Source organism: Leptonychotes weddellii, chromosome 7, assembly GCF_054177405.1.
Source record: "Leptonychotes weddellii isolate Sample4059 chromosome 7, ASM5417740v2, whole genome shotgun sequence".
Classification (NCBI taxonomy): domain Eukaryota; kingdom Metazoa; phylum Chordata; class Mammalia; order Carnivora; family Phocidae; genus Leptonychotes; species Leptonychotes weddellii.
The window spans coordinates 56,041,776-56,066,367 of NC_138375.1; the positions used below are offsets into that span (position 1 = coordinate 56,041,776).

At 47.6% G+C, this 24,592-nt stretch overlaps 1 protein-coding gene across 1 annotated transcript in view; it reads right to left on the reverse strand.

Annotated features, from left to right (window-relative positions):
- STK10 (serine/threonine kinase 10) overlaps positions 1 to 24,592 on the reverse strand; it is a 111,552-nt gene that overhangs the window by 60,921 nt on the left and 26,039 nt on the right. The window lies entirely within an intron of this gene.

A 24,592-nucleotide genomic window follows, 5' to 3' on the forward strand; every position in this document is an offset into this window, starting at 1 on the left:
TGAATAAATAAAATCTTTAAAAAAAAAAAAAAAGATGACCATCCTGCAGAAGTCTGAAGAAGCAGCACTCTTTGGTATTAATCACGCATGTGTTAGAGTGATGTCCCACTAACCTTTGTGTAGCTTCTGCCTGACTATCCTCTCACATAGAGCAAAATATGGTTTGGGTTTTCTCTGCCCCCGCCCTTTTTCCTCCCATCCTTTCGGCTTTAAAAATTTCACATCTTAGTGCCTTGATGTGATACCAAAAAAAAAAAAAAAAAAAAAAAAGGTCCCCTCCATAACATAGCTGTTACTAGGTTCCATTACATGGATCTTAATGCTCTACCTTTCAGCTTGTCGGTGCCAGGGCTGCAGGGGACTTCTACAGAAGTGCATGGGTTCTGGGGCGCCTGGGTGGCTCAGTCAGTAAGCGTCTGCCTTCGGCTCAGGTCATAATCCCAGAGTCCCGGGACTGAGCCCCACGTTGGGCTCCCTGCTCAGAGGGGAGCCTGCTTCTCCCTCTCCCTCCCTGCTCTCCCTCTCTCTCAAATAAATAAATACAATTTTTTAAAAAAAGAAATGCACAGGGTTTACTTAACAAAATAATCTCAATTAATAAAATAATGATAAATAAAAATAAAATAAGCATCTCACGACCTTAGGAAGTCACTAAATATACATGCTTAGAAAACAGAATGGAAGCACATACGTGAATACCCAGGGAAGGATTACAGGTGATGTAGACTTGTATATATGTTCCACATTTTAAGCAACAAATAGGAGTTATAAAAGTATTAGAAGTAAACTTTTTTTTTTAATGGTAAGAACTGGCCTAAAATAACCCGTGGCTATAGATGCATCTATTCAGCTGCAGGGGGATGGGGTATCTATGCCCGTCCACAATTAAAGCCCCAGCAGGCCTGTGCTCACTGTGTCCAGGGATGATAAGAGGCTCCTGAGGATCAAGGGTTCCTGGGTGCAAAGCTCAAGGCCTCTAAGCCCTCACCAAGCCCCAAATCCAACAGCTGCAAGTACCAAGGACCGACTCCTTGAAACCAGCAGAAACTCATCCTTTATGCTCCCTTGAGAGCAGCAAGCCATTTGGGGCTCAGGGTTTTCTCAGGACCTGGAGAAGTGAGGTTTGTGATCAGTTTAATCCATCAACAAGTACCAACCGAGGGTCCACCAGGGGCTCCACAGTGCTAGGCACAGCAGGGCCAGAAAAGTCATATTTAATCAACAAATACTATCTGAGCTCTGTCTATAACAAGCCTGGGGACTGGGGACCCAGGATGAACCAGACAGGTCCCTGCCCCAAGACCACAGGCAGAGGCCAATACATGCACATGGTGACTGTGTTACCTAAAAACCTGTGGCCACCCTGGAGGGCCTGCCAAAGAGCCGGCTTTGAAGGGCACATTTGCCACATGAAGAAGGACAAAGACATTGCCGGCAGAACACGGCAAGAGCAGCGGCTACAGCAGCGTGGAAGAGTATGAAGGGGGGGTGGTTCAAATGGATGGGAAGAGAGCGGGTCACAAAGGTCACCTGGAACTAGAATTCAAACATCTTAAAGGATGAACTTGACCCTGAAAGCTCTTGTGTGTGTGTCTGGAGAAAGGCACCAGAGGGTTTTAATAAGCGGTGTCACAGACAGGTTTCTGCTTTAGAGGATCCCCCTGGATACGGTATCTCTAGAGGGTGGAAACGCAGAGGAACAGTGGATTTAGCACAAAGAGCAAAAAGGCCAAGGTATCGTGGCTGTCTTCTGCCTGCGGACACACCATTCTTCCCTTCCCTTTTGTGAAACAGTCATGATAGCTGAGTGGGACTCACCTCATCCCCAGTGGGGAGGGGAGGCCTAACCCAATCAGGGAACTTCTCTGCCTCTTGCCCTGAGTGCTGGCTCAGGGCCGGTCTAAGCACAGCCAAGCTGGTGAGCTCTGCTTCATGGTGTGGGATGCCCTGATATCTCCCTCTGGAGCCAATTAGGAAGCACGAAGCCTTGACAGTTGTAGGCAGCCATCTTGCAACCATGAGGAAAGCCAGAGTTGAAGACATGGCTGATACAAAGAGGAGTGCAGAGAGAATCACAGCGTAACTGAGCCATGCTGGAATTCCCCTCAAACCTGACCTTCCCCTCTACTTTTCAAATAAAATATGCAAGCCAATTAATTTCTTCCATTGTTTAGGCTAGTTTGAGATTTTCTGGTACTTATTACCAAAAGCACTTGATCTCACATTTGGCAAGAGATGATGAGGATGAATTAAAACAAAGAGGAGGACGAGGATGCCATCTCACTGGGCAAGTAAGATTTTCCTAGTAATCTCTAGGTGCTAGCAGCTAAAAACACTATGCCAGTAGTCTTCAAACTTTAGCGTGCATTAGAATCATCTGGAGAACTTGCTAAAACAAAGGTCGCTGGACCCCACCCCAGGTCTGGGGTAGCATCCAAAAATCTACGTTTCCAACAAACACCCGGGGTTGGGGGGGGCAGTGCTGTTGCTGGTCCCCTGACCATACTTTGAAAACCACTGCTCTATAGAAATTTGCAAAAGGGCAAGAAGCCTGGACCTTGGGGCCACATCTCTCCTCCCCCTAGCAAAAACTAATATAAGATGGTGGTAGAGAAATCTGGGGAGCAAACTGGCAGAATTATCATCCCTTTTATCCTCCTTATTAACCTGAACTTCCTCATCAGTGTTCCTTATTCTTTGTGCCTCTAACCAAAGAGCTGAGGGCTTGGGCAGGATGTTAAGATCATCCTAGTAAGTCTTTACCAAGTGATGGTTTGAGAAGCCCTGGGTATTTTCAGAAGCTTTAGGGATTTGCATTATTAAAGATGGTCAGACAGAAAAAGATGGAGTCCAAAACAGTGAGTATTTTCCCCCAAAATGAGCATATATAAATATTATAATTTATACATTAAAATATATTAACATATATTATATATATAACTATGTGTGTGTGTGTGTGTGTGTGTATATATAAATATAATTATTTAAATATTCTCCCATTTTTTGCAAAAAACCTTTGAGGATCCCTGAGTGCACGTCAAGAAGTATATGAGGATTAGTAAAGATCGGGTGGGTAGAAGTGACACCAAAATCACAAGCAACAGAAGAAAAAATAGACACAATGGACTTCATCAACAATTAAAGCTTTTGTACAGGGGCGCCTAGTGGCTCAGTCAGTTAAGCGGCTGCCTTCAGCTCAGGTCATGATCCCAGTGTCCTGGGATTGAGCCCCACATTGGGCTCCTTGCTCAGTGGAGAGCCTGCTTCTGCCTCTCCCTCTGCCTGCCTCTCCCCCTGCTTGTGCTCTCTATCTCTCTCTCTGTGTCAAATAAATAAATAAATAATGTTAAAAAAAAAAAAAAAAAGCTTTTGTACATCAGAGGGCAGGATCAAGAAAGTGAAAAGACAACCCGCAGAATGAGAAAAATACCTGAAAATCATATATTTTGATAAAAGACTAGTGTCCAGAATATATAAAGAACTCTTACAACTCAACAATGAAAGGACAAATAACCCAATTTAAAAAGGACAAAGGATCTGAATAAATGTTTCTCCAAAAAAGAGAAACGAACGGCTGATAAGTATATGAAAAGATGCTCACCATCACTGGTCATTAGGGAAATGCTAATTGAAACTACAATGAGATACCACTTCATAGCTGCTAGGATGCCTAGAATCAAAAAGATGGAGAACAATAAATGTTGGCAAGGATATGGACAAATTGGAACCCTCAAACAATGATGGGGGGATTGTAAAATGGTGCAGGTACTTTAGAAACAGTGTGGCAGTTCCTCAAAATGTTAAACATAGCATTACCATATGATCCAGCAATTCCACTCCTAGATATACATGCAAGATATGTAAAAACATATGTCCATTTGCCAGACTGACTAAGAAAAAAAGAGAGGACTCATATTACTAATATCAGAAATGAACAGGGACATTACTACTGATTTTACAGAAACAAAAACGATTATGAGAGTACCATGAACAACTATACACCAACAAACTGGATAACACAGACTAATTCCTAGAAACACACAACCTACCAATACTGAATCACAAAAAAAAAAAAAAAAAAAAAAATCTTAATGGACACTACCTAACTCATTCTATGAGACCAGCATAACCCTATCAAACGCCAGACAAACACACTGCAAGAAAATAAAACTACAGATCAATATCCCTGATGAATACTGATGCAAAAATCCTCAACAAAATACTAGCAAATCAAACTCAGCAGCATATTAAAAAGATTATACACAATGACACAGTGGGATTTATTCCTGGAAGGATGGTTTAACACACAAAGATCAGTCAATGTAATACACCACATTAATGGAATGAAGGAGGAAAAAAACATAATCATTTCAATTGATGCAGAAAAAACATCTGGCAGGGTGTCTAGGTGGATCAGTGGGTTAAGCGTCCAATACTTGATTTCAGCTCAGGTCTTATCTCAAGGTCATGAGTTCACCTTGTATTGTTTTTTTTTTAAGTCTACTTAAAAAAATAATAATAAAATTAAAATTAAAAAAAAGAAAAAAAACATTTGGGGCACCTGGGTGGCTCAGTTGGTTAAGTGACTGCCTTCAGCTCAGGTCATGATCCTGGAGTGCCAGGACTGAGTCCCGCATCAGGCTCCCTGCTCAGCGGGAAGTCTGCTTTTTTCCCTCTGACCCTCCTCCCTCTCATGCTCTCTGTCTCTCATTCTCTCTCTCTCTCAAATAAATAAAATCTTAAAAAAAAAAAAAAAGAATTTAAGAATAAAAGCATTTGGCAAATTCAACACTCTTTCATGAGAAAACCACTCAACACATTTGGAATAGAATAAAACCACCTCGGGGCACGTGGGTGGCTCAGTTGGTTAAGCATCTGTTTTCGGCTCCGGTCATGATCTCAGGGTCCTGGGATGGAGCCCTGCATCAGGCTCCCTGCTCAGCAGGGAGTCTGCTTCTCCCTCTTCCTCTCCCCCAGCTTGTGCTCTTCCTCTCTCAAATAAATAAATAAAACCTTAAAAAAAAAATAATAAAACCACCTCAACGTATCAAAGGCCATATATGACAGTGCACATAGTGAACATCATACTCAGTGGTGAAATACTGAAAGCTTCTCCTTTAAGATTAGGAACAAGACAAGGATGCCCACTTTCTTCACTTCTATTCAACACAATACTGGAAGTCGTAGCCAGTGCAATTAGGCAAGAAAAAGAAAATACAAACAAGCAAATTGCAAAGGAGGGGTAAAATTATCTCTGTTTGCAGATGACATGATCTTATATGTAGAAAACCTTAAAGATTATGAACACACAAAAAATTGTTACAACCAATAAACACAAATTCAGCAAAGTTGCAGGATATAAAACCACACACAAAAATCAGTTGAGTTTCCATACACTGACAATGAATAATCCAAAAAGGAAATTAAGGAAACAATTCCATTTATAATAGCATCAAAAAGGAGAAAATAACCCAGGAATACTTAGGGAAAAAAAAAAACTTAACCAAGAAGGCAAAATATTTGTACACTGAAAACTATAAAACATTGCTGAAAGAAGTTAAAGAAGGCACAAGTAAATGGAAAGACATCCCATGTTCGTGGACTGGAAGACCTTTTTTTTTTTTTTTTTTAAAGATTTTATTTATTTATTCAAGAGAGAGCAAGAGAGAGAGAGAGCATGGGCAGGGGGAAGGGGCAAAGGGAGAGGGAGAAGCAGACTCCCCACGGGAGCCCAAAGCAGGACTCAAGGGATAATGACCTGAGTCAAAAGGCAGGCACTTAACCAACTGAGCCACCCAGGCACCCAGGAAGACTCAATATTGTTAAGATGTCAATATTACCCCATCTACAGATTCAGTACAAGCCCTATCAAATCCTAATGGCATCTTTTGTAAAAATTGAAAAATCCATCCTAAAATTCATATGGAATATCAAGGGACCTCTAATAGCCAAAATGATCATTCTTGAAAAAGAAGAAAGTTAGAAATCTCACACTTCCTGACTTCAAAACTTACTACAAAGCTACAGTAATCAAAACACCTTGGTACTGAAGAATGACTGACATATACATCAATGGAAAGATAGCCCAGAAATAAACCCTTACATATATGGACAAATGATTTTCAACAAGGATGTCAAGACCATTCAAGGGGGAAAGGACAGTCTTTTCAACAAATGGTGTTGGGAAAACTAAACATCCATATGCAAAAGAATGAAGATGGTAGACCCTTACACCTTATACCATATATAAAAATTCACTCAAAATGGATCAAAGACCAAAACATAAGAGCTGAAACTATAAAACTCTTACAAGAAAACACACGGAAAAAGCTTCCTGACATTGTATTTGACAATGATTTCTTGGATATGCTGAAAGCACTGGCAACAAAAGAAAAAATAAACGTACTGGACTTCATCCAAATTTAAAACTTTTGTGCATCAAAGGACACTATCAACAGACTGAAAAAGCAACCCACAGAATGGGAGAAACTATGTGTAAATCATGTATCTGATAAGGGACTGATATCCATAATACAGAAAGAACTCCTACAACTACATAACGAAAAAGCAAACTAACAAAATTGGGCAAAGACTCGAATTGACATTTTTTCAAAAATATACAAATAGCCAATAAACACATAAAAAGATGCTTGGGCGCCTGGGTGGCTCAGTTGGTTAAGCAACTGCCTTCGGGTCAGGTCATGATCCTGGAGTCCCGGGATCGAGTCCCACATCGGGCTCCCTGCTCAGCAGGGGGTCTGCTTCTCCCTCTGCCCTCTTCCCTCTCGTGCTCTCTCTCTCTCTCATTCTCTCTCAAATAAATAAATAAATAAAATAAAAATAAAAAAATAAATAAAAATAAAAAGATGCTTAACATCACTAACTAGGGAAATGCAAATCAAAATTACAATGAGATGTCACTTCACACCTAGTAAGGTGGCTATTTAAAAAAAAAAAAAAAAAAGGAGGGGCGCCTGGATGGCACAGGTGGTTATAGGCATCTGACTCTTGGTGTTGGCTCAGGTAGTGAGTGATCTTGGGGTTGTGAGATGGAGCCCTACAACGGGCTCCACCCTCAGTGGGGAGTCTGCTTATTTACCCTCTGCCCCTCCCACTTGTGCTTTTTCTCTCTCTCTCGAATAGATAAATCTTTAAAAAAAAGAAAAAAAAAGAACAAGTGTTGGCACAGATGTATAGAAATGGGAACCCTTGTGCATTTCTAGCAGGAATGTGAAATGGTGTAGCCATTGTGGAAGACAGGACAGCAGTTCCTCAAAAAATTAAAAATAGAATTTAAAGTATTAAAAATGGAAATGCTTTATGATCTGACAACTCCACTTCTGGATATATACCCAAAAGTTGAAAGGAGGATATTCAACAGGTATTTGTATACCAATGTTCACAGCAGCATTATTCACGATAGCTAAAAGGTAGAAACCACCCAAATGTCCATCAACAGATGAATGGAAAAACAAAATACGGTATATACATACCACATGTATACAATGGAATATCATTCAGCCTTAAAAAGAAAAAAGGAAATTCTAACACGTGTTACAGCATGGATGAACCTCAAAGACAATATGCTAAGTAAAATAAGCCAGCCACAAAGTACAAGCATGATCCCTCTTATGTGAGGTACCCTGAGTAGTCAAATTCACAGAAATAGAGAGTAGAAAGGTGACTGCCAGTGGATGGGGGGGAGAGGAGAATGGGGAGTTGGTGTTTAATGGTACACAGTTTGGGGCACCTGAGTGGCTCAGTTGGTTAAGCACCTGACTCAGCTCAACTCCTGATCTTAGGGTCATGAGTTCAAGGCCTACATTGGGCTCCACACTGGGCATGGAGCCTACAAAATAATTAATTAATTAATTAAAAATAATGGTACACCTTGGGGCACCTGGGTGGCTCAGTCGTTAAGCGCTTGCCTTCGGCTCAGGTCATGATCCCAGGGTCCTGGGATCGAGCCCCGCATCGGGCTCCCTGCTCCGCGGGAGGCCTGCTTCTCCCCCTCCCACTCCCCCTGCTTGTGTTCCCTCTCTCGCTGTGTCTTCTCTCTGTCAAATAAGTAAATAAAATCTTTAAAAAATAATAAAATAAAAATAATGGTACACCGTTTCAGTTCAGGAAGATGAAAAAGTTCTGGAGATGGATGGTGGGGATGGTTGCTACAACATTGTGAACTTAGGAATGCCACTGAATTGTACTCTTAAACATGATTAAAATGGCAAATGTTTTATTTTTTTTGAAGATTTTAATTATTTATTTGTCAGAGAGACAGAGAGAGAGAGAGAGCACAAGCAGGGGGAGTGGGAGAGGGAGAAGCAGGCTCCCCGCCGAGCAAGGAACCCAATGCAGGACTCGATCCCAGAACCCTGGGATCATGACCTGGGCGAAGGCAGACTCTTAACCAACTAAGCCACCCAGGCGTCCCGGCAAATGTTTTATTATACATATTTTACCATAATAAAAAACCATGAATCCACACCAAAACTTGTACACAAATGTCCACAGCAGCATTTTTCACAATAGTCAAAAAGTGGAAACGACTCACATAAATGTCTATCAACTAATGAACAGAGAAACAAAATGTGGCCCTTATCCACGCAATGGAACATGATGCGGTCACACAAAGGCATGAAGTACTGACACATCCTACAATACGATGAACCTTGAAAACCTTACACCAAGTGAAAGAAGTCAGATTACAAAAGGCCATGTATTATAGGATTCCGTGTATATGGAATGCCCAGAACGGGCAAATCCATAGAGACAGAGATTAGTGGTTATGAGGGACTAGGGGGAGGGAGGGAGTACGTGCAGGGATAGGCTCCCAGATCAAGACACTGCATGGCTCTTAAAACGTGACCCAAGTGCGGGGCACCTGGGTGGCTCAGTCGGTTAAGCGTCCGACTCTTGGTTTCCGCTCAGCGTCCTGGGATCCAGTCCCGCGTCAGGCTCCGTGCTGGGCGTGGAGTCTGCTGCAGGATTCTCTCTCTCTCCCTCTCCCTCGGCCCCTCTCCCCGCTTGCGTGCTCTCTCTCTAAAATAAAATCTCTAAAAAAAAAAACGTAACCCAAGTGCCCTTCAGCTCAGGAAACTACAGACATTATGTCCTGTCCCAGGCCCTTCATGGCTCTTATTCACAGTCTCTCATTTTACCCACACACGGGTCCGTAAGGTAAACACTGTTATTATTCCCATTCTACAGATCCAGGGTTAGCACACTTTCTCCGTAAAGGGCCAGACAATAAATGTTTTCAGGTTGCAGCCAGATGGTCTTTTGCAGCCGGGAGCAGCCAGAGGTACCTGAACAGAGGGCACAGCTGTGTGCCCACAAACCTTCATCTACAAACACAAGGGGCAGGCCAGATTTGGCGCACAGGCTGTTGTTCGTCGTCCCGTATTCCAGATGAGAATACAGAGGCACAGAGAGAGTCGGTAACTTGCCACGGTCCCCAACCACTGAGATGAGGGCAGGATTTGAACCAGGTGTTTTGACTAAAGAGCTCATATCCCATTCCCTGGGCTCCGCTTTTTCCCCAACCTGCTGGGAAGGCCTACAATATATCAAACATCTTCCCTGCTGGCATCTGAGTCTCTCTATTTTAAGGTTTCGACTCAACCTGTAAGAAGGAAGCCCCTCCCGCCCTACCCTGGACCCCACGGCCGGTGCAGGCAGGGCTGGGCTTTGAACCTGGCCCACGGGAGCCAAGCTGCTCGCAACAGCTGCCCTGTGTTAAGAAGGCGGCTCTGCCTGAGCTTGGATACAGGTAGCACATTCTGGTAAGAGAGGCGCTTGCTTTTTCCAGGCCCTCTTCCCAGAGGAGTACCCTCACCGTGACTGTTCCCCCTCCTCAGCACTCAAGAGCTTCCTTTCCCTGGAGACGCCAGCCCATACGCGTGCTCAGAGGGTGCCTGATGGGGGACAGCAGGCAGTTGCTGGCTTCTTCTCTGGCTGAGGGCCAAAGGAAACTGGAAACCTGTGTTTGCCTCCCCATCAGTTTAGATTAAGCAGCTGTCAGGGAACAGCGTAAGGGTCATGGCCTTGTTACATGATCTTGGCAGGTCACATCACCTCTCCCGTCACTCATGCATTCATTGATTCACCCATTCATGGATTCATCAGGCACCTACCCTGTCCCTCTACTATGTTAACCACTGGGAATATGGCAGTGAAAAACAGTCCTTGTGCTCTCAGAGTTCTCATTCAGAAAACCAATCTCTGCATCTGGGAGACGAGGCCCCCTGGCAGGGGATCCGGGCAGGTGTGCACCCAGCACTGTACCTGCACAGCTCAATTAATGAAGTATCTCCTCCTTTTTCAGCCTGGGGATGCTCACTGCATCAACTTCTTCAGAGCCATGCAAATGAATCAACTCAATGCTCCTTAAGACCGACAGAGCCGGAATTTAAAATCTCTCCTCTCGGGGCGCCTGGGTGGCTCAGTCGTTAAGCGTCTGCCTTCGGCTCGGGTCATGATCCCAGGGTCCTGAGATCGAGCCTCGCATCGGGCTCCCTGCTCAGCGGGGAGCCTGCTTCTCCCTCTCCCACTCCCCCTGCTTGTGTTCCCTCTCTCGCTGTGTCTCTCCCTGTCAAATAAATAAATAAAAAATCTAAAAAAAAAATCTCTCCTGTCTACCAGATCCACCTTTCCCCAACCTGCTGGGAAGGCCTACAATATATCAAACATCTGGGCTAAACATCAACACCAAGGTGATTTCTGCCCTTGTAAGTAACACACGAAGAAAACCCCAGATATGCGGCCGTTTACCTACACGGTCTCACTCTGTGCCCTCAACCTCCTCAACAGGTAAGTGCCTGCCAGGTCAGTGACCTGGGGTCAGCCTCAGTTTCCCCATCCGTGACATTTAATTGGAATCAAGAGCTTATTCTGTGCCAGGCCCTGTGCCACGTGCTTTGCGTGGATTATCTCCCACTCACAATTTGAAGCAGATACCCTAAAAAATGCCTATACTTCCTGGGGCTTATTGTGAGGATAAAATAGGATAATGTATGCCAGGCCCTGAAAACATGACCTGGCACACAGTAAGTCAATGCTCAGTAAGTGTTACCAACTGTTATTAGCATTTAGTGATATTTTATTCCCATTTTACATATGGGGAAACTGAGGCTCAGAGAGATTAAGGTCTCTCTGATTCAGTGGGGGTTTTTTTTTTTCTTTTTTTAATAAAAGCAAACAAACTAAAACCGTAAGAAAAAACCCAGTAGAAGATTTTTATTGCGTCAACACTGAATGGAATTGAACCCAATTCCGAGTAAAGAGAAAGACAGGGAGGCTGCAGAAGAGGCCATGACAATCCACACCGGAAAGGGACTACCGAGTGCACAGAAGCTTTTGTGACAGCACAACTGGTCCCTTCCCAGCCAGGGAGGACCCGCCACACCTCTCAGGGCTGTGAACAGATGAAACGAGTAGTGGCAGAGCCCGGCCCTGAACTGGGACCGGTCTGGGTGCCAAGTCTGGGCTCTGCTCATCTCCCCAGTGGAAGAGACCTAGTGACCCGATCCTCCCTTCCTCATGCCTCAAGGAAGAAGCCACAAAAAACTTGAGTTCAGCCCCTGGGTGGGTAGGGGACAGGGCCCCTCTCTCTCTTCCTGCTCCAGCCCTCACTGGGCCCCACCGGTCCGCTCACACATGCCAAGTGAGCTTGCTCACCGGGAGATAAGGGAGCTAGGATGTCCCAGCCCAGATAAGACAAAGCTTGGGCCACCCACAGGGTTTAGACATTAACTTTTACAGCCCACAGGCAGCAGGCCGAGCAGCAGGATCCCGGGGCCGGCACCACCACAGCCCGGCAGTCCCCGCGGGACAACTGAGGCACTCGAAAGCCAGAGACGAGGCATCAACACTCTGCTCTGGGCCCAGGGCCCCTCACCTCCCTGGCCTTCCCTGAAGTACACACAAGGTGCTCAAAAAATAAATGTTGGCAACATTCCTGGAACTAAAGTTAAGTAAGCCAGAGCCAGGAGGTCTCTGGACATAGTCCCAGTTCTGCCACTGTCCTTCCGGGGGGCTGGCAAAACCCCTTTCCTGCTCTAGTCCTCAGTTTCCACACCTGGAAAATGAAGCTTTGAACAGCTGTAGGTCATTTGCAACACTGGCATTTTAGGGCTCAAGGTGAGGAACTAAAGTCACTTTGTCATTGAGTAAGTAGTTTATACTTGTAAAAGTCCATCCATATCATCCATTAGCAGAGCCTCAAGCTCGCACTTGATCATTAAGTGTTTACTGGATACATGAATGAATGATTATAAGTGAAACATTTCAGTGGCCTTAAGATGCCCAGAAATCAGGGCAGAACAGCCAAAGGCTGACTAACCTAGCTGACAGCTAGATGCGGCAAAGCCAGCCAGAAGCCAGGCCCTCCCAATTCTGCCACCCAAGACAGGAGAGCTGATGGCTGCCATGAGTGAGCACCTAATGCATACTGGCACGGTGCTAAGCACTCCTTTACTGGGAGCAGTTATACTTACCTTCTTTTACAGGTGGGGAAACAGGTTTGGTGAGGAAAGGGCTTCCCCAAAGCCACTCAGCACATAAGGGACAGAACCAGGACATAAACCCAGTCTGTCTGACTCCAAGACACAAAGGCGGCTGAAGCATGGAGCCCTGAGCAAGCCCTTTGCCTCTCTGGGCTTGTTTCTTCCTGGGGAAGCAGACAGGTACTACAGTCATCCAGGCCTCCCTGCCCCTGGGCAGGGGGACACCCCATCAGCATGCAAGGCAAGAGGCTTCTGGTTACTCAACAGAGGTCTGTGGAAGGAAGTCCACGGGGCAGCCACCAAACACAAAACAGTCGACACAAAAATGTCTCCCGTTTCTCAGCAGCCTTGTCCCTGTAGGTGGAGTCCCAAAACCTCGGCACCTCTGAGCTCCAGGCCAAACAATGTGGCCATTGAGTGGGGCAGCCCACGCCCACAAGGCCTCCCTGGAACGCTGTGCCTCCTTCCTCCACCCCCAGCTGCGCCTGCCACATCCACAGAAAGCCTGCGGGAGGAACCCTGTGAACTGAGTGGCCTCAATGGGCAGGAAGGGCACCCGGAGCACAGGGGGTGACCTTGGGGCTCTGGGGGTAGAGGGGCAGTTCTGCCAAAGCAGAGGGGAGAAGGGATGATCCGGTGAGCTTCTGGACCTGTCTAGTACGTTCTAAGGCCCCTTTGCCACAGTCCCTGGGGTGGGATCAACAGATGAGGAGACGGAGGTGGTGCCGCGTCCTAACGTGCTGACCCAAGTCCCTGGGCAGCTCTGGGGTGCTACTGAGGTGATTCGAATCCGGGAGTGCCTTACCCCTTCTGGTACTGTCCAGCCCAGAAGTCAGGAACACTGGCTGCAGGACCAAAGTCCCCTGAGCCCGAGTCCAAAGGCTGCTGCTATTGGGTGACTGCAGGCCTCCATTTCCTCATCTGTAAAATGGGGCAACACATTCCTACCCTGATGCGGACTTGGGAGATTAAATGAGATCGCACACGCAAGAATAACAAACACAGTGCCTTGCACCTAGCCGGAACGTGACAAACGACAGTCCTTGTCATCATTAGGATGGCCATTGCCATTACACTATCCTCATCACACCATCTTTCAGCAAAGGCCAAGTTCGGGCTTGGAATCGGACTCCAGGGCAGATGCAAACTGAACTCACAGTCCCTGGGGAGAAACACGGGAAGTTGTGTGTCTGCACAGACATTTTCGCTCTATCAGACCATCTGCCTGCCCAGCCCCCATTCCCTAAAGCCAGCTGTGCCAGGGCCCCTGCAGAGACAGAGAGGAAGGAGCCAGGGCTGTGCCCCTGCCCTGTGGGAAGGGACCAGAGGGGAGGGGTCAGATGGCCTCACGAATCCTTAAGACGTGGAGTGAGCAGGGTCAGAGGCAATGGCTGCCTGGTAGGAGACACCATTTTCAACCAAATTTGTTAAACATCTGTGGCATTTTGACATGGTCCTTAAGGGACACGTAGCATTTGAAACAAAGGGGTAGGGGTGGCCATGTGGCCCAGCGGGCAGAGCCAGCAACACGGTGCGGGGTGGGCACGCGCGTCTTACTGCACCCCCAAGATAAGCCCCGGCCTTCCTCAACTCACTGCCCGAGGGACACAAGTCTCCAGGGAACCAACGCGCCTGCACAAACCAACATGAACACAGGGCCTCAGCACTGGAGTCCCACTCAGCTGGGGGCTAGTTCCGGCTCGGACGCCGACTAACAGAACGACCCGGGGGGCAAGTTCAGGGATCGGAGCCTGGGTTGCTCATCTGTCAAGTGGGGGAACCTGGAGGAGCCGCCTCCTCGGTGGTGATGCACCAGGGGGCCGTGAGGAAGGCGTGCGGTGCATTCGGCCAGCGCACAACCATCGTGACAGCAGAGGCTGATGCACAAACGTGCAGCCCGCCAGCGCGCGCCCCGCGACAGCGCCAAGGAGCCATTCCAGAGCAGCGGGGCGCAGGGAGAAAACAGGGGGTGTCCCAGGCAAGCCCAAGCGCCCATGCATTCATGGCACACATCACCATCTGACACTCTGGGGGCCCACGCCACTGCCCCTAGAATGTAATTTCCCGAGGGCAGGGCTCTGTGTCCGTGCCCTCACCACCGCGACAGTGCCTGGCCCACAGCTGCTGCTCCATAAACATGCGCTGGGGGCAGGGGGGGCAGGGGGGGTGCACAGGCAGACAGGGCAGCAGGTGCCCACCTACGGGCCAGCTACACTCAGCCGGCTCACAGACGCCACACAGAAATACGGGCCCATGGAGCCAGAGCTGCTGATCCTTCCAGCGAAGCCAGATGCCCGGATTCTTAAGGGAAAGATGTCCATTATAAAGGTTCGTGCTATTTCAAAAAACTGGAAAAGCCTGCCCTCTATGCAGCCTGGGGGCCTGGTTTACGCACTTATCTGCCCATCTAGACTTTGAGCAACACCCCTGACCTATTAGCTAAGTGCCTGGCACAGGGCTCCTACTGTCCGCCAACTGGGATATGCTGGGTTTCTAACCCTGGACAAAGTGCTGTGAAGTCATCACCCTCCGTGTTCACATGAGGGAACTGAGCCTCTGAAGCATGAAAAGAACTGTCTCGAGTCACAAGGCAGGAGAGGGGGCCTTCAGATTCCAACCCAGGTCTGGGTGACCCCAAAGCCCATGCCTGATGGACGGAAGGGATGTGAAGGGTACGGGAGGGCCGAGGGGATGAGAGCCTGCTGACAGGGTCAGATGGCAAACAAAACCCACGAGGACATGCTTGGGAACCAGGCAAATCTCTAGACCAGAGTCACCCTGGCTCCTGTGAACATGACACACAGAACCCCAGGCGGGCCATGCCAACAGAATTCCAGGCAGCCCCAGGTCACACCTCCTGTCCATCCACAGGTTCAGCTACAGGACTCCACCTGGGCCCAGCCAGGGGACACCAGCAGCGCCAGGAGGATCCACTGGGCCTGAGGTAGAAGCTGGGTGGATCCCCTGGCCACAGGCCCCCCTCTCCACCAGGCACTGTCAAGGAACACTCTGCTGGACAATGGGCTCCCCAGGTGGAGGGCACGGAGTCACACACTGCATTCTTTGATCTGCTCCCAGGGGTGCCCAGGGCTGGCACCCAGGGAGGGGCACTGCAAGGGGGAGGAGACAAGGTTCTGGAGCCCGGCTGATCTGGGTTGGAACCTGGCTGTGAGTCAAGACAAGTCACTCTCTCTCTCTGACCCTCGGTCTTCACATCTGTAAAATGGAAATGACTGCATCTCTACCCCATAGATTTGTGAGAATTCAGTGAGATAATCGTGAAAGAGCCCAGCGAAAGCCACCTATTTTGCTGACTCTTCCTTCTCACCACCCCTCCCCACCACCTCTTGATTCGCCCTCTAGTCCAAGAAGGTGCAAGCCTCCTCCCCTGCTCTCCCTCCCCAAGCTCAAGGCACCCCATCTGTATAAGGGGAATGGCAAAAAAGCAGTAACACATCTGCCTCAAAGGGCTGAGACGCCTGTGCAGACTTCCAGGGGTTTTAACAAAGCGCTACTGTGGACGTGTGTGTGTCCCAACAAGTGGGTGCTCCACAGCCCCAATCCAGAGGGAGAGGAGAGGCTTGGGAATGCCCGGCGGCCCCAGGGGGACCACGACCCTGCAGCCCATGGAAAGGGGGCCTGGCCCACATTACTGCTGCCCGTGGAGCAGAGAAACATGGGTCAGGACGAAATGAGCCAACTTAAGTGGAAAGACCTCCTTGAGATCAACCCTTCCAAGTCCCTCACATCGCAGACCAGGAAGCAGAGGCACGGTTATATGGCGCTCGGTTACAGTCACACGGCGAGTGGGTCTCAGATCAGGAAGCTCTCAGGCTCCGGCCACACTGAGCGACTTTCTAGATGTACACAGAGCTGCTAGCTACCTTCTACCATCAACTTCTCTTTATAGCTCTGGCTTGTTTAAGGCCAGATATGCAATCTCTGTCAGCGACCAACAGTTGCCCTCCTAGCCCAAGGCGACAAGCCGCAGAAACCCTGGCTGGGGAAATGTGGTCATATGGTCAAGTGTGGACAGGGGGCCCCTCCCATCCACACCCTGCTCTGTGACCCTGGGACCTGCACTTCCTCTTTGCAGAATGTTTACTTTCAGACAAGAAGCTACTCTCTAAAAAGCCCCAGTCACTCCTTCAGGGATGGACGGACGGACGGACGGACGGACATACACACACACACATTGGTATACACGTTCAGGAAGCTCACAGAGCCCTCACAGCCTATTTTTAGACTCCCTAGGCCAGGAGTCCTGGCTTCAGAGCCCACCAGGTCTGGGTAGCTAACTTATGGGGCAAAGGAAGCTGCCTATATGAAAAAATGTGCTCTCACACACTCTTCTAGGAGCACGATCCTCTTGGTTATCTTTACTCTCCTCAGTTTTGATAGAGATGTGAGATAAGAAATATTTCCTCTCAGTTCTACTTGAAGTTAAACAGTGGCACACTGCCATGACAAACAGGCCTCGGTACCGGGACTGCATCAGGGAGTGGTGAGGTCTGAGGCCCATGGGAGAGCACGCCCCTGTCGGTGGGGCCCCTCACACTTGCTGCCAGGCAGAAAGGCGGCCTATATAGCCACATCTCTAAGAATGTTCAAGGCCAGAATCTGACAAAATGCTAGCAACACGTCTCGCATGCCAAACAAAGTGTCTGGAGGCCCAATCTGGCCTGAGATCATCAGTCTGCAGCTTACTCCAAGGGCCGACACACAGGTGAGGGGCCATGGCTCAGAGCCTGTCTGGCATGGTTGATACCCTCCCACCCCAACAGCAAAAGGCTGAATGATAAAGGCCCGCAGTTTACAATGGGGGTGAGTCTGCAGCCCCCCAGGATATTTGGCAACATCTGAAGACATTTTCGGTTGTCAAACTGAGCAGGGAGGTGGGAGGTTCTACTGGCATCTAGTGGGTAGAGACAGGGATGTTGCTAAACATTCTACAATGTCCAGGGCAGCCCCCCTCCCCCAACACACAGAGAGAATGATCCAAACCCTGGTGTAGACCCTGGTGTCCACGGGGCTACTCGGGGGGCCACCTTGGCAGTGGGGAGTCAGTACTACTTTGCTGAAGAGGCCCACTGTGACAACTTCCTTTTAGCAAGGCTGAAGCCTGGCAGTGCCCAGACTGAAGGCTTTGGCAGGCAAAGGGACCGGGTTAGAATTTAACAGAACTGGTTTATTTTCTTTTATTTCTGCTTAGGGCAAGTGGGTCCTAGTTTTCCATTTAGGGCAGTGCGATGAAAGTTTCTTTTTAAATATGCGTATTCAATTTCTAGAAAGTGAGCCACTTTAAAAAAAGGAAAGGTTAACTATTATAGAGGTAGCAGAATGAATGAAGTGTGGAAGAGGCAGTCCAGCAAGAGTATCGTATCAATACCTCAGAGATTCAGCACTGAGAACAGTTAGTTCATACCCAGAGGAAACCCAGGAAGACTCCGTGATTCTGCAGACCTCCCATGCCAAGCAGGGGGTCACTGCTCTGATCAGTACTCAGCAAGGGGACTGCTGGGCAAATAAATTCACTGCAAAACTTTCCGAAAACCCGAGGGCACAGGGACTTCTGAACAGGATGGCCAGGCCTGTTGTGTGCACAGGAAGGCCTTTCCTCACTCTGCTGGTGTTGTCATCCACCCTCACGTTACCTTCCTTACTGTTCTAGGGGCACATGATCACATCAAAGCCTCAGGAAGTAAAAGGCAGAGAAGTCAGAAGAGAGAGAGATGCAGGAAACTCGGGGTAGAAGGAGCTGGAAGGCATCCAGGGAATGAGAATAAAGGGCTGGGAGAGGAGAGGAGAGAGGGACAATGGCATTAACTAAGCATCCACTTTGTGCCAGACGCTGCTGCCCACATCTGACCTGCACACTTAATCCTCATCACATGATAGGTTGTGTCACCATCATCTTCCCTTGTGCTGAACAGACAGAACCCCAAAGGAAAAAGCCTGAGCAAGACCTGTGGTCAGGAACGGATCCGAAGAGGCTTCAGAATCCTCACCATGTGCAAAAGCAGGACCCCAGCCACCCTCACCTCCCTTTGATTCCACACAAGGAAAAGTTTAGAGGAATGAAGATTCCTTCCCTCCTTTCTACAGCTACCACTCGCTAGGGAACTGCTTCTTTCAAAAACAAGGCCAAAGTTGGCCTCAGGACATGCTCTGTGGGACTTCAGTCTCCCCGGAGCAGGGTGTGCCCCAAACAGCCTCAGCTCTCTAGAGGGGACCAGCCTGGACCTCCACTCCTTCCCTTGCACTGGACCAGCCCTGGCTGAGAATGGAGGCAGGGTCTAGTCTCCCAGAGGTGACACCAAGACTGGTAACTACTAAAATGTGCGTGGTAGGAGAGAGATCAAATGGAGCAGAGAGGAAAGGAAAAGAAGGTAAATTCCACCTAGAGGTCTGGGGAAGTGAAAGGCCTCATGGAGGCAGTGATGCTCTTGTTGACTGCAGATGACATCGGAAGGGCAGGCCTGGGACAGGGCACTAGGTGAGCAAACATCTGGAGGAGCTGCCTCCAAGCAGCTTAGAAGAACTGGAGAAGAGATCTGGGAAAGCATCCACAGATGGCAGACAGACAACAGCCTGTGTCCTGGGTGTGGAATATATTCTGGGGAGCCAGGGAAGGGCTTTTTATAAGGCAGTGTAACATGAGTAGGTTCTCTCATCCACGGTCCTTGAAGACTTCTGCATGTCTGGCCTTGTGACTAATATGCTGTGTGACCTTGGGTAAATCCCAGACCCTCTCTGGTCTGCAGTTGTCTCATCTTCAAATGAGCAGATGGCTGTGTGACACCCAGCTGCAGTGCTCTGTGGTTTAGTCAACACACCTCTGGTCTGGCTCCCGTGGCGTGCTGGAGCTAGCTAGCGTTCACTGGCTTGGGAAACTGATGGTGAAATTTCCAGGAATTTCTGTAAGCCGGCTGTTAAACACAACCATGATTAAAAATCAAGTTACATAACTCTATAAATATTTTTTTAATGCTATTAAAAACAAAGATTACAAACACTCCAAACTCATCCTTTCCCTAATTCTTTTACCACATTCTACTGTTATCTATACTCTGGATGTCATTTACATCTACCGTATGGGTAAGGCATGAGTGCTACTGCAAACCTCTTTCCAGCGCTCTCAGTGACACGGTGTTTGTAGTCTGAAATTAACCAAAGTGGGAATGTTTACACCACAGAAACTGGCAGATGCTATACGCCAGGGCTGCTCTCCTCGGGGAGGTGACTCAAATATTTCCCACCATCCCACTCGCTCCCACTCCCGCAACGCCTGTTGGAAAACGGACCCAACCCCTGCAAGACCTTCCCAGAGACCAGAATCTGGCTCAGGGCTGGGGGTGGGGGCGGGAGGGATATTGGTGGGGAGGGGCCATTATAAACTAAAGAAAATTCAAGAGGGCAGCCCAGGGTTTCGTGCACTCATTTTTGGACCCTGGGTCTACATCCAGAGCTGCACTGTCTGTACTGTCCAATCCAGCAGCTACCGACCACACTTGAAATGTGCCTAGCGTAGAACTAAATTTATGACCTCATTCACTTTTAATTAATTTAAATTTAAAAACCGACACTCAATTCCGTTACTAGGAAACGTTTAAGAATGTTGAGACAACTTTGCATCTGCTTTGTCAACTGTAAATTTTATGACTTCTAAATATAGATTTCTGGTGAAAATTTAGCTCCTGAATTGAGATGTGCTCTCAGTGTAGAACACACGTTGGAGCTGAAGGCTTACAATGAAAAATGTAGTAAAATATCTCATTCATAATTTTTATATTGATTACATGTCAAAATACTACCTTTGATATAGTAGGTTTAAAAAAATTGTATTATTTAAATTAACGTCACCTGTTTCTTTTTTTTTTTAAATACAGCTATTAGAAAATTTTAAATCACATATGTGGCTTACATTACATTTCTACTGGACAGTGTTGGTCTAGAATATTCTGGGTTGTTTCTCCCCCACTTGCTACATTTGATATTTAAAAGCAGAAGTGGGCCTAAGAAACTACGAAAGACTTTTGCTAAGATTACAAAATCTGGAAGAAAATGAGCTCATCTTGTCAGATTGTAGGTGGGGTGGTTTGGTGAATGTCCACCGCCCCAATCAGGGGGAAGGTCTGTCCCTGGATGCCATGGCTGGGGAAAGGGTCCAGAGCAGTTGCGCAGGAGCCAGTTTCTCATCCCAAAGCCCAAGCCCTGAGAGCAGACCCCAGGTCCAGTATGGGTTTTGTCAAAGACACCACCATGGAAAGATGGTCCCTGGAGCCACACGCAGGCAGGAGCCACACATGATGGTCCGAGACACATCACGCAGCAGGAGACACCAAAAAGTCCGTGCACCTTCCAACCCTGTATCTCAGAACAAGACTTCTCTCTCCCATACTTTTGTGCATGCTGTCTCTCTCTCTTCCAACTGGTCTTCCTTCTCCCATCCCTCTGGAGAACTCCCATGCATCCTTTAAGATACAGCTTAAATGTCCCTCTGGCAGCCCTTGCTGACCCAATAATGTCCCCACCCCACAGCCTTTTCTTACTGCTTTCTGGTTGACCTCGAAGCTTTCACTCTTGCCCCCTCAAACCCTGATTTCTTTCTAAAACACAAAATGTCTCTCCCCTGTGGAAAACTGCCACTGAGTCCCCCTTACGTTAAACAGTTCTCAAAGCTAAACAAGCATCAGAGACACCTAGAAGGCTCCTTACAACAGACTGCTGGGCCCCACCCAGAGTTTCTGATTGAGCAGGTCTGTCTGGGCTGGGACCTGATAGCATTTCTCACAAGGTCCCAGGGGCTGCAGCTGCTGGTCTGAGGGCGGTACTCTGAGAACCGCTGATCTAAAAAGTTAAGTGCAGGGAATGCCGGGGTGGCTCAGTCGGTTAAGCGTCTGCTCAGGTCATCATCTCAGGGAGCATCGGGCTCCCAGCTCAGCGGGCTCCCAGCTCAGCAGGCGAGTCTGCTTCTCCCTCTCCCTCTGCCTCTGCCTCTGCCTCCTCCCCTGCTCATGCTCTCTCTCTCTCTCAAATTTTTTTTAAAAATAATAAAATGTTAAGTGCAAACTCTTCACCTTGGCATTGGAAGCCCTGCACACAACATGGCCTCCAGTTACTTACTGCCCTCCTCTTTCCACGTGCTGCCCTGATCCTAGACCACCCATTATCCAAATGCCACAACTTTCATGCTTCTGCACCACTGCCCCTTCTGCGGGAGACCCTTTGCCCATCACCCACCTAGTTCCAGCACCTTCTGCCTTGATTTCACAATGTCTAAAACTCAAATCCTCAAAAATGAGGACATGGCACGTTTAAGAGTCTATAAAACAACAAACGCAGGCTGTAGGGGCAGCTACAGAAGAGGAGGGTGAGAAATGGTTTTGGCCACAGCAGCAGCCCTGGGTAAGAAAGTACCAGCCTAAAGGCAACTCTGGGTCAGAACATTCTCATGTATCTATTTAAACAACCTCATGACAGTCACAGCCCAGTTACAAGCTGTCCTTCTCTATCTGGTTTTCCAACTCTGCCACTTTCTAGCTGCGTGGCCTTGGGTGGGAACTTACTTAACCTCTTTGTTTCTTATTTTCATCTGTAAAATGGGGAAAAAGCAACTACCTCATAGAATGAAAAGTAAATGACATAATCCCAGTAAAACTCACAGCTAAAAGGCCTCGAACACAGTAAGCCCTCAGTAAATGTTAGCTGTGGCTGGTATTATCTTTGGACCTGGGAAAGTCATGAACTTTCTACCTGGCCACAATCAATAATGGGGACAGACATATAAAAGATGTTTTTCTTAATGAGTACATAATCAGCAGTCCAATAAAGGTTGTATGGATGGACAGATAAGCAGATGAATGTTGGGTAGGTGTTGTGGGTGGGCAGGTAGGTGGGAAAACTCCTTTGTATAATATGAAAAGTGGCTCTGTGAGGCTGGTTTAGCAAAAGACACTTCAGATGCTTAAAAATTTTCCTAAAGAGGTTCACAGGCAAGCATACAAACATTCAAAGAGGTCCATCACACCTTTGTTTCTAAGAGAAAAAAAAGGAAACAGTGTAAATGCCTAACAATAGAGAATGGCACAGTCAGAAGATGGAATTCTACTGAATAATCAAATATGAAGGTGCTTCCCCACTGACATGAAAAGTGGTTTGTTTTTTTTAAAAGATTTTTATTTATTTATTTGGCACACAGAGAGAGAGGGAACACAATAGGGGGAGTGGGAGAGGGAGAAACAGGCTTCCTGCCGAGCAGTGAGCCCAACATGGGGTCTATCCCAGGACCCTGGGTATCATGACCTGAGCCAAAGGCAGACGCCCAACGACTGAGCCACCCAGGCGCCCCATGAAAAGTGGTTCTTAACAGAATTAAGTAAATGGGGGATCTGGCTGGCTCAGATGGCAGAGCATGCCACTCTTGATGTCAGGATGGTGAGCTCAAGCCCCACATTGGGTGTAGAGATTATTTTAAAAAAAAATAGATTTTAAATAAAAAGAGTAAAAAATAAAGTAATAAGTATGGCATCAATTCTTCTTTTTAAAAAACCTGTGGGTATGGGTATATATGTGTATATATTTTTTTTAAAAAAAAGCCTAGAAAAATATATCCTAAATGTGGTTATCTCTGGTACAAATATTTGAATGGTTTTAATCTTTTTTTCTTTTGTTTTTCCTTACACTCTCATTTTTCTGTTAACTATATAAATAATATTTGTTTAATTTCTAAAAAGAGAGAGCTTTTTAAAAAGCAGCTCCAGGGGCGCCTGGGTGGCTCAGTCGTTAAGCGTCTGCCTTCGGCTCAGGTCGTGATCCCAGGGTCCTGGGATCGAGTCCTGCATCAGGCTCCCTGCTCGGTGGGAAGCCTGCTTCTCCCTCTCCCACTCCCCCTGCTTGTGTTCCCTCTCTCGCTGTGTCTCTCTCTGTCAAATAAATAAAATCTTTTAAAAAATAAATAAATAAATAAAAAATAAAAAGCAGCTCCATGAATCAGGACAGAGGAAACACGTAGGTGCAGGTGTGTGACCATGAGCAAGAGGGCGTGCCCTTTCTGTGCCTGGGTCCCCGTCCTGCTCACCACCTCCTGAAGCACCTGGAGACAGTAGATGAGGAAGGGTTTTGGAATCTGCAGCTGGCAGTCAGGGGGTGGTTTTATCCCCTCAGTGACATCCAGGAGGCTCCCCAAGGAGATTCTCAGAGAGGCAAAGGAGAGTTGGCTTCTGTGCAGGACTGGAAGGGGAGGCAGGGTCAGCAGACAGAGAGCTCTGGGTGGGGCCGGGGGGCGCCCACATGCCTGCTCCCCTCAGATACCGGCTTCCTTCACCTCTGGGAAATGAGAGGATCAACTCTGACGGTGGTTTCTCAACTCTCCTTTGGTTTTCTTAAATAGCAGGATTCTTTTCACAAACGAAACACAGATTTCCCCATCAAGCATCAATAGTCTGCTCCTAAAAATCAGGCATCCTGTGCAAAAGTAAAAAATAAAGCCAACCTGGAACCTATTTCCCCTTAAAGATTTTTTTTTTTAAATTCATTTAAGCAGAGAGATAGAGAGAGAGAGAGAGAGCATGAGCAGGGGGAGCGGGAGAGGGAGAAGCAGGTCTCCACTGAGCAGGGAGCCGATGTGGGGCTCAGTCCCCAGACTCTGGTATCATAACCTGAGCCGAAGGCAGAGGCTTAACCATCTGAGCCACCCAGGCGCCCTCCCCTTATTTTAAATGGGAAAAATCATAAAGCACTACTTGTCAACTCCTAACTTCCCATTAATTTCCTAAAATGTAACTAAAGCATAGTAATACTCTCTCTGCACATAATAAACTACCATGATAAGGGGTCAAATGTTACAACACCCCCCCTGCTGACCACCAAATCATGCTTAACCTTGCTGTGTGCAAGCAACATGGACCTGGGCCGGCTCTCCCAGCTCCAGCACCACCAGGGACGCCCAGGACTGCCGGCCCTCGGCTCCCTCTGCAAAACATCTACACGTGGTTCTGACAGTCTCCCAACTGCATCTATAATTCACGTGACACTTGTCCTGCATGTGATTTTGTGACAAATGTTGTACTGAGTTTTGGGGACAT